The sequence below is a fragment of the Oryzias latipes genome, chromosome 4 (genome assembly GCF_053564925.1).
Source record: "Oryzias latipes strain Hd-rR chromosome 4, Olatipes_Hd-rR_3.1".
NCBI classification, from domain to species: domain Eukaryota; kingdom Metazoa; phylum Chordata; class Actinopteri; order Beloniformes; family Adrianichthyidae; genus Oryzias; species Oryzias latipes.
This window is the reverse complement of record NC_136240.1, coordinates 32,221,432-32,236,497: the sequence shown is the minus strand read 5'-3', so window position 1 is coordinate 32,236,497 and position 15,066 is coordinate 32,221,432. Positions and strand designations below refer to the sequence as shown.

At 43.8% G+C, this 15,066-nt stretch overlaps 2 long non-coding RNA genes across 2 annotated transcripts; both read left to right on the top strand.

The window, feature by feature from the left end:
- Positions 1-6,764: 6,764 nt before the first annotated feature.
- On the top strand, positions 6,765-7,205 carry LOC144992052 (uncharacterized). Its single transcript, XR_013655801.1, has 2 exons — positions 6,765-7,030; positions 7,096-7,205. It is a non-coding gene; the product is annotated as an uncharacterized LOC144992052 (long non-coding RNA).
- Positions 7,206-11,721: 4,516 nt separating this feature from the next.
- On the top strand, positions 11,722-12,036 carry LOC110015034 (uncharacterized). Its single transcript, XR_002290089.3, has 2 exons — positions 11,722-11,861; positions 11,927-12,036. It is a non-coding gene; the product is annotated as an uncharacterized LOC110015034 (long non-coding RNA).
- Positions 12,037-15,066: the final 3,030 nt, after the last annotated feature.

Here is a 15,066-nt window from a genome sequence, read left to right as displayed (position 1 = left end):
CATGCACGGAACAAAGCATTAAAAAGAATTATAATGGATTTTTATTCACAGCGCAGATTTAATGTTGGGTGTGAAGTGATTAAACTCTACTAAGGGTGTTGAACTAATCTGCACAAATCCAGTGATTTTCATTGTTTTTACCAGTAACTAGAATTTGACTGCTTTCGTTAAAGCATTCTTAAGTAATGCTGATTTTTATTCCTGGCTCCTTTTGTCACATGCTGAATTGCCCTTGGGCAAGACTCTGAACTCTTTGCATCCAGAGAGTTAATTTAAGCTGCATGGGGATAATAATATAAGTTATGTAACAGGAAACAAGACAGAGACACAAGAACTCAATGTGGGTTTTCCATATCTGCATGACAAAGTGTGCATGACAAAGTGTGCATGACAATGTGTGCGTCCAGGACACACACAAACATTTTGAGACAGATTTCTCTTCTTTTTTGTGACCATACAGAGTCCAGAAGCCCCATTCATGGAATTGTTTTGCTCTTGGTCTTTTTTGTAATCTTCTTGTCATTTATGGCGTTTTTAAGCAGGATTGTTTGATCCATATCAGATATGTGAATATGTTTAATGAGATTTTTCTGGAAGGTGTGTGGACTGTCAGCAGAACTCTGTCGCCAAACTTTAGACAAATGCCACAACAACATTGTTACCATGTAGTTTAGTCATTTAAATGCTTACAACGTACTACTACTGTATTTTTGTGGACAATAAGACAGATAACAGAGTACATTAAGCAAAATAAAAACAGTCATTTAATGTGGTATGACTACATTACCCCACAAAGACTGGAATGGTGAAAAGGCATGTAATTGATCAGAGAAGCTGATGGAAAATTTTGTAAATCTGTGTTGTTATTCCTGTGCTCCTCTTTTATATGCAATAACCAGCTTTTGCAGAGAGTGCAACATTATTCAACTGATTCACTATAACTCAATATTGCTCAGTTGAAACACATTAAATGCAAAACAATTGACTCACTTTTTTCAGTTTTTCATGTATCTGACTGTGGTGCCAAACTTTAGAGGCTTCAACAATCCATCAAGCCAAGTTACCAAAGTCGTACATTTTAACTGATAATTGAGCACCATGTGTATAAATTCAGATCCTGGTTGGCAATCCAATAAGAATTTATAAACAAGTGTACTGTCAGTTTTTGTTAAAATGAAAGGATTTTAGTTGCACCTCACTGTCCTAAAGAGGCGGTAATTTAAACAATATCAAACAGGAAGCTACTAACATAGAGAACTCATGCAAATATAATAAACAGCTGTCATATTATTCACAACTTGACCTGGCCTGCAGGACCTCCGTCAGATATTAGCTTCATATTTTTTATCACAGTCCACAAAGTCTTTCAATATTTATAAAGAATGAAGGAAAATATCTGCACGCACGCTTGGCCTTTTCACATCTCCTATTGCTGTGTAGTAAATTTATCATGAGTTAATATAGTAGGCATTTTTCGCTGTAAAAAAAAAATCTGACAGAAGAGCATCTCTCAACGTACAATACGTCCAACCTGGAGGGAGATAAACTAAAGCAGGATCACACCGGGTGTCACTCCTGTCAGCTGAGAACAGGACACTGAGGCTATTATTCACACAGGATCACCAAAACTGGAAAATAGAAGATTGGAAATTTTATAGCCTGGTCTGATGAGTTTCTATTTCTGCAAAAATGTCCCCTTTCTATATCCAATTTAAATAAAATTAAAAAACACACTGGTTTCTAATACAAACTACAAAAAGCAAACAAGGAAAATGTCCCCGATACTCTTCCCCCTTAGCTGTTTAACAATGGCAATGCACAAAAAACAGTGCAACACAAATGCTTTAAATCGTCTCTGAGTTTGTCTCACACACTAGCGTGCGCACACACAGACTTAAGTAAACTCACAGTACAGACACCTTGTTGATAAAAAAAGTTGCAGGCCTGTTGTTGCTCTAAGAAAACTATGATTCATAAAAAACATTATGTGAGTAGCAATGATCCAGATATTTCACTCAGCACCAAAAGACTCTGCTTCTTTGTGGCCCACCGTGAAGCTCATTAGCTATGCTGCCTCCACTCCAGATTCCCGCTCCCGTCTTTCTACAATGTTCATTCCAAAAAAACAATATCTGGTCTTTAATTTCACCTGCCAATTCTCTACTCACATTCCATGCTACTTTTCTAAACTCTCTGTTCAGTCTCCACAACTCGGTTGTCAGAAGTTTGGCTCCAAAAGATCCGGGTCTCCGCTCCTCCAAACAGATCCAGAGGAAAATCGCCACGTGCTCCCGAACTTTCTGTTTCCTCGTTCTCACCTGTTCCCACCCTCTCATGTACCAGGAACCAAGACTGGTTAGATAGCGGGACTTCCATATGAACCAATAAAATAATCACAGATGGAAATAAACTAAGGGAGTATTCAGACTGGAAAAATCCATTGGTCTGGACCCAGTCCGCTTAATTTGGTCCGGATTAAGCCCTGAATCTTACATGTGGACTAAAGCCTGTAAACAAAACCATGTGACTAAAGATCTCTTCACTCATTGTCAGGAATTATGAGGGCGGGGAAAAGATACTACAGGCAGAAATTATGGAAGTCCGGCGCTTTGAATTCATTCAAATTTTATATTTTGCTCACAAGTTTTGAATGTCTGTATCAACGTCAGGCTCAACACTTTTTACTCTTTGTTTTACTGCTTTGGTCTCGCGGAGGCGTGCAGCAGGGCGGTTACTGGCATGAAGACAGCTAAGAAGGTACGCTGATAAGTGTTCATGACATATCCATTGTCGGGAAACCAGGGTGAGATGCAATTTGTATCACGTTAAAATCCGATCACATTTTAGTGAGTTGCTGTGTCTCATCACTGTGTTGTTATGGTATCTTTTTAAGAGAATTCTGTAGAGGAACTACAAGGTAGCTTTTAGAATTTAAGGGTTCAATTTCATTGTGGCCTTGTGCAGAACTACCAGCCCCACATTGTGCTGAAACATCAAAGTAATCCATAAATATTTTTTCGACAAAGATTATATGACAATGTATTATAAACTAAACTTTTGTAGGACTTGTAGTTTTATATATGTGTACATTATGATTTAGAACTCAAGTTTGGAAATTTTGTTTATAAGAGGAATGCTGAGAGTATAATTTGATGATACGTCAGAGCTGTAAATCCTGAAAACTTTGCAGAAGTCGTTCTGGATGTGTTTTCAGCCGGCGCCACCGCTCTGACCCGAGGCGCAAAGCCGTTTACATGGTCTTCTGTCAGTCAGCCCGCTAAAAAGATCTCATTCTGGACTCCTCTGAGAGTGCAGCAGCACTTAATCACCCTCAGCATGAATCTGTACTGTGGCAAGAGTTCAAAGCTGCTCACGGCCTCCACATCACCCAGTAGAATCTGTCCAATCACCTCTGCGTCCTGCTGCCTCCCTCGCTGGCATCTGTCCTCTTTCCATATTTCAGAGGTGAGCTCTGGCCATAAAAGGGATTACTCCACAGGGACACGGTGCTTCCATTTCCACCATTAAACCCGATTCAGGTGTGGCTTCTTCTGCTCTCCATAGGCATCCAGTGAGTAATGGATACCCTTGTGCCTCTTGATGCCCTTTCTTATCTACCATTGAGCCTGGAGACGCTCACTGATTCACTCAGACAGGAAGACACAGACACACCTACTAAAATAGAACCATTACCTTTCAGCTCCAGTCTGGAGGCTTTCACATTGCAGTTATGTGTTCAGAAGAGGAATTTTGGATCACGACCCTCTGGGTGATGGATTGGCTTCTGTACAGTACCACGTCCTTCATCCTCTGTCCTCTGGAGTCTCACGGTCTTAATATGCCCTGCAGAATTTTGCCATTAAGTCTGAATCCATCCTTTATTTCACTGGTCTCTTGGCTGGTTGTTGCAGATGTTTTTATGGGAGCTGAACTCTGGGGCCACGTTGACGCTCGACTGCTCTCACAGTGCTAAAAGCTGGCTTCTAAGGGCGGTGTCTGAACACAGGAAGGATTTTCACAGACAAGAGGACAACTTTCCCGCTGAACTTCTACTGTGGAGGAGGAAATGCATCAACTGGTGGTGTTCTGCAAAGATGTGATTTTAACTGTAAAGACTACAAAAATCACTGATTGATTTCTTTATTAGGCGCAGGAATGACACATAGGAAATCAGGGTTTGTTTCCCGGCGGCACGATGAGCTTCATGCAGTTTGGGTTCTTGGGCAAGACCCTTCACTCTACTGCCTAACCATGTAGCCACTAATCTGGGTCTCCCTGTGCCGGTTCCCAGCCCCGATAAAATACAGGTTTGTGTCAGGAAGGGCATCTGGCATAAAACTCTCTGCCAAACCACCTGTGTAAATCAGTGAAAGCTGATTGGCTGTGGCGACATCCTGAAGGAAGCAAATATAAAGTAATAATAAAAAATATATATGAAAAAGAAAAAAGGCACTCATTGGAAACCTGAAAGTCTTTAGAAGAGGACCTGGCTGCAGACCTCATCAGCCAAAACTCGAAGTCTTTCAATATCGCTCGAAAAAAACGTTACTTCATCTGGCGAACTAACAGTTATGTTTTTCCCCCAGTTTTAAGCTATAATAAGTTAATTTTTTTGTTTACAATTCTGAACACTGTTTTTAGTGTCGACTATGAAAGCAGTAAAACTGGTATTGTCCCATTTTAAGCCTATTTTGCTCATTTAAACTTTATTTTTTACTGGTATTTCGTCAATGGTTACTGTTTATTCACATTTTGAAGCTTTAATATTGGTTGTAATAATTATGATAACTTGTTAAATGTCCATTTCTAAAAGGCATATTTACATTACATGTAGATTTTTATCACGATTCGTACATACATTTGTTGTTTCAAGATTTTAAGTCTATTCTAATTCCTCTGTAAAGAGCGGATCTGCATGAAAGTATTGCTAATATGATTTACTTCTGTTTCAAACCTACAAAAACAAAGCAGTACAATTTACGCTTCTTACCAATGATGTCTGATGCCATCATGTTGTCTGCAGCCAGGTTCCTCAGACTCTTTATCTAGGATAAAATTCTACGTCTTTAGTTCTGATGCAGCATCTTATCAGGCATTGAGATCTGGCGATTGCATCTGTAGCTTTCCTTACAATCCATTCTGAAACTTTAGATGATCCCCTCTGGTCCTTATGTTTTCACAATCTGTCCTCCAAATAGCGGCTGCTCATTTTACAATCTTGTGTTTGCATACCCTCCTCTTTTAGAATGCAGGCTGACCCCCCCCCCCCCCCCCTGCCCCCAGTCAGAGGTTCCTCAACAGAATAAACACAGAATATACTAACAAAAAAAATGCTGACAGTGATTTGGCAATCACTGTCAGCAATTGGGCAATAATCTGCCCAAAAATTGGGCAATAATCTGATGCATTTTCAACACTTGAACTAATTCAAACAAGTTCGAAAAGCTTTAAGCCTAATTGTTCTGAGCTCAGGGACTCGTGGTGAGAGCACGGTGTCAAGACATTGAGATGAAGTAATTTAAACCTCAGGTAATGCATCAGACACTTAGTATGATGATGAAAACTGTCATGAAAGAGTGCCTGTAAGCAGGCATTTGTCTGCTGCATGACGCCACGTCTGTGAGGCCATGGTACTCCGCACGGAAAATACTGGGACCTCTTGGATTTTTCTGCCAAAGCTGTGGAAAAAGCATTTGGGGGGGAAAAATCAACCTACAATTGTGCATAGAAGTGTTTTGTGACTAAAGAAGCATAAGGAAACTGTGATGGCAGAGCTCAGAGAACAGACCGTGAGCAATGCAGTAAACCCTCGCCAGGCAGAGATCTGCCACAACCACATGTTTGACATGAAACACTCCAGAAATGTTACATTATTCCTCCAAAGACTTCTGAGGGTTTCTTTATTGCTACTCTCATTTTCTGGGACCTGGAGTCCTCAATCAAAGTCGTTTCCAGAATGTTTTTTTCTTCCTCCATGTTTTTGACAAAACATTGGTGACAAAAGAAGAGATCACCAGAAATTGTACATTTGAAACCAGCAACAAAATTACAACCTGCCCTGTTTGATTAAAAAAAAGAGGGATATTCCATGTTAAAGCTTCTCTGCACACCTGAAGAAGCAGGCAGCTCAGTAATGGGAAATTCCAGTCTCATCAGACAGGAACGTTTCCTAAGGGCTGCAAGGAGAACCTGGTAGCGTGTAATTACTGAAGTGGAATGTATGGTTCAATGTTCCGCTAAGACCCCACACACTGAATCAACGTCACCTCACAGATGAACAGTCAGACAGGTATTGTCAATGACAAATGAGGGAGGGATTTACAAAAGGCCTTGTGAAGTAAGTCTTAAATTCAGCAGAGGTAATGCTTGACTCCACCCAGAACAGAGGTATAAAGAAACTGTTGATATTTGAATTGTTTGACTTTGATAAGCCACAGATATAAGTGTCTCAAAAAGTCAAATGAGTGCAGAACATTCAAAACCACAAGTATAGATAAACTTAAAGTTGTCTCATTTATTTTTACTCATTTTGTAAACCTTGAGTATGAGAATTGGTGCTTCTACATTTAGTCGCATTGTTCGTTTCCTCTTTTCTTTGATGGAGAGCCATAGTTATTGTGTTCCCGTTCTGGTTAGACATAATTTTTTGGTGGTTATTAGTCGATTAGTCCTCTCATTAGTCAAGTTTAAGCATTTTTCAATTGGTCATTGTCATATCTTATGTCTTGTTACTATTGTTTGTTTGTGCCTGACACACCTGATTGAAATAACTAGAACTAATTATCCGAACTGTGCAGAATCAATGTTTTTATTAACAAGATGAGAATTTTCTTTCTGCATTTGACCTAAAAGCACGATCATACAAGCATTAGAACTGGGCTGGTCCAGCTGGAGGGAGGCAATGCTTTTCTAAGACAATGAAGTACGGTATACAGTTCACCAAAACAAAAGCAGCTCTGGTTCTGTCATGATTAGCAAGCGTGGTCGACTCAGGTGCTGGAACCCGGAAGGAGGCTCGGCAGGCAGTGAGGTGAGAATAATGAGGTTTTTAATTAGAAAAGGTCAGGATGGACTTGAGCTCCAGTATCCTTCCAGATTGTCCAAGGAGTGGTTGGAGGGTATTGTTGGCAGCAACCGCGTGATCCGAGACTGGGGTTGGAGAACGTCCGAGCGAGACGGCGAGAGGTGACCCGTGATCAGGTATGCTCCTCCGGTAAGCGAGGTCCTGGAATGAATGTGGAGACAAAAGCAGTTTAGTGGTAAGCAAGAGACAGGCAAGGGCCAGAATCTATGAGAGGCCAGGAGATGCACCATAGGAGTACAACGAACTAGCGTCGGTTACAGGTCCGTGGTCTCCTTAAGAGTCTGCTGGCTGATGACGATGAGGAGGCGCAGCTGGAGGCATCAGGTGGAGCTGATGAGGAGGACCCGGCCGGGGGCACCGTGACAGTACCCCCCCTCCAACGACCGCCTCCAGGCGGAACAGGGCGGCGATCGGGGTTGGCCCGGAAGAAGTCGTCAACGAGGGAGGGATCCAAGATGAAGGAGCGCGGGACCCACGACCGCTCCTCCGGGCCATAACCCTCCCAGTCCACCAGGTACTGGTATCCACGACCCCGGCGCCGAACGTCCAAGACCCGGCTGGCGGTGTAGGCCGGGGCGCCATCGATGAGCCGGGCGGGTGGAGGGGAAGCGGACGGCGGGCAAAGGGAGCTTTGGTGGACAGGCTTGACTTGGGACACATGAAATGAAGGATGGATTTTGAGGGCAGCAGGTAACTTGAGGCGGACACAGTTGGGGTTGATTACACGGTCGATGGGAAAAGGCCCGATGTAGCGGGGAGCCAATTTACGAGAGGTTGCCTGGAGAGGAATGTTCCTAGAAGAGAGCCAAACCTGTTGCCCTGGCTGGTAAGAGGGACTCACCACTCGGTGACGATTCGCGATCTGGCAGTTACTCTCTTTGGAACGCAGGAGAGCAGTCCGAGCCTGGTGCCAAACCTCCTGGCAGCGCTGGAGATGGAACTGCACGGAGGGCACCGCCAGATCGAGCTCCTGGGTAGGGAACAAGGGTGGTGAGTAACCCAACGATGCCTCGAAAGGTGACATACCCGTCGCTGCCGAAGGATGGTTGTTGTGAGCGTATTCCACCCATACGAGGTAATCCGACCAATCCCCTTGATTCTGGGCCACCAGGCAGCGTAGGGAAGCCTCAAGTTCTTGATTGGCCCTTTCGGCCTGGCCGTTAGATTGGGGATGATACCCCGACGAGAGGCTGACGGAGGCCCCGAGGGCGGAGCAAAAGGCCTTCCAGACCTGGGACGTGAACTGTGGACCCCGGTCAGACACGATGTCGGATGGTATGCCATGATGACGGAAAACAAAATTAATCAGGATCTGGGCTGTTTCGGTGGCTGTGGGCAGTTGAGAGAGGGGAATGAAATGAGCAGATTTAGAAAAACGATCAATGATGGTAAAAATGACCGTGTAACCATGAGAAGGAGGCAGTCCAGTGACAAAATCAACGGCGATGTGTGACCAGGGTCGGCTGGGCGTAGACAGAGGATGGAGATGACCAGCAGGAGGTGAGTTGGATGACTTGGCCCTGGCACAGGTGGTACAGGCAGAGACGTATTCGCGTACGTCGCTTTCCATGGAAGGCCAGAAGAAACGGCGTTTAAGGAGCATGAGGGTGCGGCGAACCCCACCGTGGCAAGCGATCTTAGACGAATGGCCCCAGGTGATGACATCAGACCTGAGCCTATCGGGTACAAACAGGGTACCAGGCGGGCAGTTAGTATTATCGGGTTTCTCACCTTGGGCCTGTTGCACTCTCGCTTCTATGTCCCACGTGAGGTTGCCCACAAATAGAGAGTCCGGAATAATGGGTGGTGTAGCAGATCCGTCGGTGGTGCTGTATTTTCGGGACAGGGCATCGGGTTTGCCGTTTTTGCTGCCTGGACGATAGGTGATGGTAAAATTAAACCTGTCGAAAAACAGACACCAACGGGCCTGTCTGGAGTTGAGTCTCTTGGCTGAACGGAGGTAGGCCAGGTTCTTGTGGTCAGTCCACACAATAAACGGTTGTTCTGCCCCCTCCAACCAATGTCTCCATTCCTCCAGTGCCAGCTTGATGGCCAGTAGCTCCCGGTTGCCGACGTCGTAATTACGCTCAGCAGGATTGAGTTTTCTTGAAAAAAAGGCACAGGGTTTGAGTTTGCCGGAAGGTGATTCACGCTGGGATAACACAGCCCCTAGCCCAGAGTCCGAGGCGTCTACTTCAACAATAAATTGCTTGTGAGGATCAGGTTGTATGAGGATGGGGGCTGAAGTAAACAGTTCTTTAAGTTCATGGAAGGCAGAGTCAGCAGCGTTGTTCCAAACATAGGGAACCTTGATGGAGGTAAGCTGAGTGAGTGGGGCTGCGATGCTACTATAATTTCTTATGAATCTCCTATAAAAGTTGGCGAAACCCAGAAACTGTTGTAGTTTTTTGCGAGACTGGGGAACTTCCCACTCAGACACGGCACGTAGTTTTGAAGGGTCTGGTTTGATTTGGCCAGCCTCGAGAATGTAACCTAAAAACGCTACAGAATCGACATGGAACTCGCATTTTTCGGATTTAACAAAAAGCTTGTTCTCCAATAAACGCTCGAGGACAAGCCGGACGTGATGACGATGTTCAACTGGGTTATTGGAGTAGATGAGGATATCATCCAGATAGATGAAGACGAAGCGGTTAAGAAAGTCCCGCAGGACGTCGTTTACGAGCCGTTGAAAGATGGCAGGGGCGTTGGTGAGACCAAAGGGCATGACTAAGTATTCATAGTGTCCGAGAGGGGTATTAAAGGCGGTTTTCCACTCGTCCCCCTCTCGAACCCTAACGAGATGGTATGCGTTACGCAGATCTAGTTTCGTGAAAATGTTGGCTACCTGGACGGAGTCGAAGACGGAAGAAATAAGGGGAAGAGAGTATTTATCCTTTACCGTTATTTGGTTTAGCTCTCGGTAGTCAATACAGGGTCTGAGGGTCTTATCCTTTTTCTCAACGAAGAAAAATCCCGCTCCAACAGGAGACGTGGAAGGGCGGATGTGACCGAGAGAGAGCGCCTCCTGAATGTAACTCTCCATGGAGAGTTTCTCAGGTCCAGACAGATTAAATAACCTACCCTTGGGAAGGGGGGCTCCACTGAGGAGTTCAATGGCGCAGTCATAAGGCCTATGAGGTGGTAAAGCACAGGCCTTAGACTTACTGAACACGGTCTTGAGGTCATGATAACAGGATGGAACCTTAGACAAGTCAACATCCTCCTGTTCTGGGAATTTGGCAGCGCCTGAGGTGGGAAGAGCAGAATGTAAACAATTAGCCATGCAGAAGGTACTCCAGTTAACTACCCGGGATTTAGACCAGTCTATTTGGGGATTATGTTGGCGCAACCAGGAAAACCCTAAGATAACCGGGGTTTGAGGAGAGTCGGTAATAAAGAACTGATGGTACTCGCGGTGATTACCGGACGAAATCAGCTGAATAGGTTCCGTACGTTGAGTGATTTTTGAGAGTAATTTACCCCCCAAACCGGCAGCCTTAACGGGAGTGATTAGAGCTTCAACCGGTAGTTGAAGTTGACGAACGAGATTAGAGTCTATGAGGCTGTGTTCAGCTCCAGAGTCAATTAAGGCATTACATTCATGGACATGATTCAGACATGAAAACTTGACAGGCATGAACAGGAAAGGCTCTGTGGTCTTTTCCGACAGGTCCCCTCGCGACCTGTCGCTTAGCGAGGGGTTCGGGAGTTTAAACGGATGGGACAATGTGAAACAGTGTGGCTGGCATCTCCGCAATAAAAACATAATCCCTCGTTGCGGCGTTTATGCCTTTCAGCAGGAGAGAGTTTCGAATGTCCTATCTGCATGGGTTCGTCAGTGAAGCTGCTAGAGGCGTCAGCGCCAGCGGTCGTAGGATGGTGAACCTGAAAGGAACGGTGAGGAACGTCAGAGGAAGGTCGGCGTGTGGTTAAACTCCGTTCTGCCTGGCGCTCACGGAGCCGTATGTCAGAGCGGAGCGCGGCGGTCACAAGTTCCTCAAAAGTATCCGCTTCGGGTTGGGTACATAAGTGATCTTTGATTTTGTCATTCAGGGATTGATAGAAAACACCCTTGAGGGCAATGTCCGGCCAGCCCGCTTCAACCGCCAAAATCCGGAAGTCTATAATGTGGTCGCTCACCGGACGGTTACGCTGCTTAAGGCTGAGTAACCGCCGGGTCGCTTCCTCCTGTTTGCGTGGTTGGTCAAAAACTAGTTGAAATTCACCTATGAAGCGGTCAAAGGGGAGATGTGAGAGTGGATGGGTGGCCAAAAAGGCCTGGGCCCACTGAAGAGCTTTGCTGCGGAGGGAATTGACAACTAAGGAAATCTTGCTCTGATCTGAATGATAATACCGGGGTGCTTGTTGAAAGAGCAGTCGGCACTGTAATAGGAAACCACCGCATGCTTCTACGTCACCGTGAAAAGGTTCCGGCTGCGACCGGATGTTTTCCTCCGGGGAGACGGAAGTGACGGTGGTGATGTCATCCGAAGCGGGAGGTGTAGCAGCGGCGATGGGGCTAGAAGCTTGGGCCGAAAATCCGGCTAGGGTGTGCGTGATGCTGTCCAGGCGGCGGAATAACTCCTGTTGAGCAGCGGACATTTGTGAGAGGGCATCAGACTGACGACTGAGCAACATACCTTGTTGAGCGATGGCAAGGCGGAGTCCCTCCGGGTCAGCTGAGTCGGAGGAAAGGCTAGTTCGTTCTGTCATGATTAGCAAGCGTGGTCGACTCAGGTGCTGGAACCCGGAAGGAGGCTCGGCAGGCAGTGAGGTGAGAATAATGAGGTTTTTAATTAGAAAAGGTCAGGATGGACTTGAGCTCCAGTATCCTTCCAGATTGTCCAAGGAGTGGTTGGAGGGTATTGTTGGCAGCAACCGCGTGATCCGAGACTGGGGTTGGAGAACGTCCGAGCGAGACGGCGAGAGGTGACCCGTGATCAGGTATGCTCCTCCGGTAAGCGAGGTCCTGGAATGAATGTGGAGACAAAAGCAGTTTAGTGGTAAGCAAGAGACAGGCAAGGGCCAGAATCTATGAGAGGCCAGGAGATGCACCATAGGAGTACAACGAACTAGCGTCGGTTACAGGTCCGTGGTCTCCTTAAGAGTCTGCTGGCTGATGAGGATGAGGAGGCGCAGCTGGAGGCATCAGGTGGAGCTGATGAGGAGGACCCGGCCGGGGGCACCGTGACAGGTTCACCACTAATCGAAAGTGATACAATTAAAGAAAATAACTTTCTGGTGTAGCTATTTAATTTACAAGTAAAAAACAGTAGCAATCTATAAAAAAAGCAAACAAAGATCTGGTAATTAGTCATTTGAGTTCAAATAGTTTGCAATCTGGTCTGGTTGTTGAGCAAAATGTAGCTTTTCTATATCGTTTCTGTTCAGTCAACAAAATGAAAACCTTTAATCGGGTTGATCCCTCGTTTTCAAATACTGAACCTTGTTTCAGTGTTTGAAGCTAAGGTCTGTGAATCCACAGCTTCACTAAAGTTTGTGTTAAAGTTTTTGTTTCTTTCATTCTCTCTACAGTGGCAGCATTGTCTCAGCCAGATTGACTTAATCAATCACATTCATTCTTAGATTCAATGCAAACCTGTCAATGAAAAATATTGCATTTCCTCTAATGACCACTGGAGGCTGGTTTTAGAATGAAGCAATTTAAAAGTCTGATTGTGTTCCTTTAAAACTTATTTGCTGTCTGTTTGAATTATGTTTGCTTTATTTTTGGCACATGACAAAAAGTTTGCATCGTAAGGGGTGTGTCGTTTTTACTGGCAGTATGTTAGGATCAAGGCAGGAATAATACTCTGTCCTGCACAAGCATACATTTTTTGACAGGTTGCTGAGATGGGGAAGTGGGGACTCAACTTTTTATTTCCTCTATTTTTTGTTGTTCTTGTTTGTTTTTTTGTTTGTTTTTCTGTGTTTGAGTTTGACTTTTTTTTTTTTTTTTTAAACTAATTAAACTTTTAGTTCCGGTCACTTGGTTTCCTGCATTTCGGTTTGACAAATCTTATTCTTCAATTCAATTCAATGCAATTTTATTTGTATAGCCCAAAATCACAACAACAGTCATCTTGATGGGCTTTGTGCGGATAAATGTAGGGTAGAACATAAAATCAAAAGGATCATGAACACACACAATTCAAAAGAAAGATTCTAAACTAAACTGACTAAACTAAACTGGACATCCCTGCCCTTAGACTAAAGAAAAACTACAATAAAATGCTAAATTTCTGTGTATTCTGTATTTTTTGGCAAATATAAATCTGAAATATTAACATTTATAATATTTATATATAGTATAAATATAAGTTTACAAAAACTAACAATCCCTGACATGGCATTCCAATGAACCCACACTGTTACTGAGGGAATGAAACAGTTTGATCAGTGACGACTACAGTTAAGTTTGTGTTTCTTACCCTGACTCGTGGTCAGACTGCGGGGATGCAAGGCGCTCTCTGACATGTGTGGGGAGCGACTGGATGACAGACGCTAACGACAGGACCTTGTATAAACACACTGACTGAAGACAGTGTCAATCAACACCTCTGATTAGAACTGAAGCTATTTGTAAAGTAAAATATCCTTCACCTCTCCTTCATCACATCAACCAACAAGAAGACTTTGGAGTAAACTCAGTGTCCGGCAGCAAATCAGTAAGAATCCTTTCTGCAAAACACTTTACATTTTGACTTGATGTCAGATTTGCTCAGATGGAATTGTTCTCTTCTTCTGACTAACTCTAAACAAAAAGCAAGACGTCATCTAGCACCCACGGCTGTCTCACATTGTCATTTTTTAATCAAGCAGCCACAAAAATGAAATTCCGACACATTGGCCAAACCAAATTCCAGTTTTGTGATTGAGATTTTCTCTTAGCAAAAACTGGTCTATTTAAGTGTACTACAAGTACCTGTAGGCTAAAGGTGAGGTGCATTAAGTTGAGCATGGTTCTTCATTTTGTATCAGGGAAGAAAGTGGTCGATCAGAAACTCCGCCTACTTTTCAGAGGTCACTTCCACACTTTCAGGGAAGTGTAAAACCTGCTGGACTAAAATGGGCAACTTTTTCTTTCCATGGTCCCACAAGCAGATGAAATGCTCTGTAACACAAACACTTCACCATAAAAGTAAGGCACTTAGTCTTTCATGCTGTGTAAAAGACAGTAAAAAAAGAGCAAACACACTGAAAAAGATGGGAATAATGCATTTCAACATTAATAACAGAAATACTGCCTATTACTTTATGGCCAATGACACATTCTGTGTACCTGCAATACCTACTTAGCCGAAAACAAACTACAATCCTCAGTTTCTTTGTTCCGTCTTTCTGAAGAAGAAATATCTTTCTATTTCTCAAAGTAAGAATTCATTTTAGTTGTTTTTTACTTTGCTGTTGCAAAGACATTTTTTTAAAGTGAACTTTTGACCTTTTTTCTGAAAGAAATTCCAGTAGATGAGTTTGATATACAGAACCTCCAGGCCCTGTTGCTGTGAAACAAACTAAAGTCATGGTTTTGTGTGTTTTGCAATGGTGCGCACATTTAGTGAAAATGCTTTTTAACCATTCCCATATTGAGGAGCTAACAGCTAAAGCTAATCATGCAGAATTACCCCCGGAGCAGCAAATCATTAGGAACTCTTCTTTTATGAAGCGGTTTAAACTTGTTTTTCTTCACGGCACTTGATTAGAAGCTCATGGCAATTATTTCTTTTACACCATGTTGCTGCATTTTAGTCCAGCTGATTTACGAAACGATACAAAGATGTGTAAAACAATCTGTGCTCTTGTTTGTTGGAAACATGTTTTTGTGTTCTTATTTGAAAGTTGTACTAAACTTGGAAACCCCTATACGAAAGCAATAATGTTCACTCAGCTTATGAAAAATGTACATCAATGTACGACAACAACTACCCACGTACAAAAAGCACATTTACTAATATAGTAATATAATACTACCACATTTA